The sequence below is a fragment of the Octopus bimaculoides genome, chromosome 15 (assembly GCF_046866305.1).
Source record: "Octopus bimaculoides isolate indiv1 chromosome 15, ASM4686630v1, whole genome shotgun sequence".
NCBI classification, from domain to species: domain Eukaryota; kingdom Metazoa; phylum Mollusca; class Cephalopoda; order Octopoda; family Octopodidae; genus Octopus; species Octopus bimaculoides.
In genome coordinates, this window is record NC_142942.1 from 9,456,939 (window position 1) to 9,459,438 (window position 2,500).

A 2,500-nucleotide genomic window follows, 5' to 3' on the forward strand; every position below is an offset into this window, starting at 1 on the left:
GAGAGAGAGAGAGGGAGTAGGTGAGAGAGAGTGAGTGGGAGAGAGAGGGAGCTGCACAATCATCCGGCTGGTATTCATTTGCATTTAAGTAGACGGGAACAACGTAAAATGAAGTTCCTAACTCAAGGACACAATAAACTACATTGTCCAGGAATTGAACCCACGATTTTGGCCGGATGAGCCGAACATCTTAACCACTAGAACACAATCCCCGATTGCGATAAAAGGCAAGAAAAAACTATGTACTACTTTGCAGCTCAACAGCATCTCACAGTGCCAAGGGCCCCAAAACGGTTTACTTCTAGCTACGCCGCAGCAGTTAATACAAAACATTAAGTTCTGCTACACCTGGAGAATCTCGCTAACTCCCTAAAATTGGGTAGCAGTCATCCAGCTGTGCAACTCATATAGGACCACTATCGGGTACGTCAAGGATAAGTTCTTGCTTCACATACCTCGTCAAGCTTTCTGCTGGAGGTAAGCAGCATTTCATTCAAAATTAGAAAATGTAAGATCTTCAATTGCATAAAAACTTACAAATTTTCGAGTTAAGTCACAAAATGCTTCAATCATAATCTGGTAAAAAAAAAAAATTTTTTTAAATTGTGGCTTTCAATTAAAGACACCATTTAGTTCGCATTCTACAAATTCAACCTGTTGGAGTAACAGTGAAACCGTATAAGACTTTTCTGAAATCCAAGATGGAAATTTCTAACTGTTATTGTTCTCTACATAAAACACGAAAAGCTTTGTTTTCTAACTTAGAAACCAAACCATCTCTCTCTTTATAAAATTTCAATTATTTTCTTTTTGAGCGAACACACACACACACACACACACACACACACACACACACACACACACACACACACACACACATACACACATACACACACATACACATGTATATATATATATATATATGTATGTATGTATAGGTATGTATGTATACACATATATATATGTATGTGTACACATTTATATATATGCATACATACACACACACACATATACATTCACACACATATGTATAGATATGTATGTATGTATATACATATCTATATGTATGTGTACGCATATTTATATATATATATGCATACATATACATACACACACACACACACACGCACACACACACACACACACACACACATATATATATATATATATATATATATATAAACATGAATATTCATGAATAAATATACACAAATATATATAAATATATATATATATATATATATATATATACATATATACATATATATTTACATATATCCATTAATCCTTCCATCCATTAATCCATCCATCCATCCATACATACATACATACATACATACATACATACAGGTATACATGGATACATACAGTCACAGCAACCAATCCAGTACATACGTACACATACATATAACACAATACATACAACCACACACACACATAATACTCTCATTAGCAACAGTGTAATTGGTATATTAACCACGATTCTATTACTCACATTAGAGCTGTGTTTCAGCTTTCAAGCAACTTCCTTTGTGTATTTTAACTTCCTCAATAAATATGAAAGAGGTTAGTTTGTTAAGATCTAGAAATATTGATTTTTGCCTCGATGCATTCGGCTCCAATGGTTTTTAAACAAAAAGTATCTCACATTCTCTCTCTCCCGCTCATATACACTCATTCTCTCTCTCTCTCTCTCTCTCTCTCTCTCTCTCTCTCTCTCTCTCTCTCTCTCTCTCTCTCTCTCTCTTTACATATATATATATATATATATATATATATATATATATATATATATATATATATATATATATACGTATGCATATACATATACATATACATATACATATACATATATACATAAATATTTAAATATGTCTTTCTTGCTCATCTAGCTTTGCATACACATACGCCCACACACACTATTGCACATATATATTCATATATGCACGCATGTGTATGTGTGTGCGTGTGTGTGTGTGTATGTGTGTTAATGAAGATTATTTCAAATATAATTTATATACTTATATGCAAACATCCATATATATAATATACACAAACACACACACTCACACACACACACACACAGGGGAACAGACGGACAGCAGACAGACAGAGAAAAGGATAGAATGAGAGTGGTGTGGTAATGAGAAAAAGACAAACAGTCTTGCAGACTAGCAGACATGCGTAGTAATATATCTATAAACAGAGATAGATAGATAGATAGATAGATAGATAGATAGATAGATAGATAGATAGATAGATAGATAGATAGATAGATAGATAGATTAAGCAATAAATTTCAGAACAATGAGCGCCCCCACTTCATGCAGTTTTCTCCAAGAGTGTATAATATATATTTGTTTCTATATACAAAGCCACGTTGCTTCCATATGTCCTTACTACTTTAAATTCTTTGGTGTGATTTGAGAGAAATTTGGTTGTTATATCTAACAGGAGTTTTCGCTCGTAAGTGTGGTTGTTAGCTCAGGCTCCCGCGTTC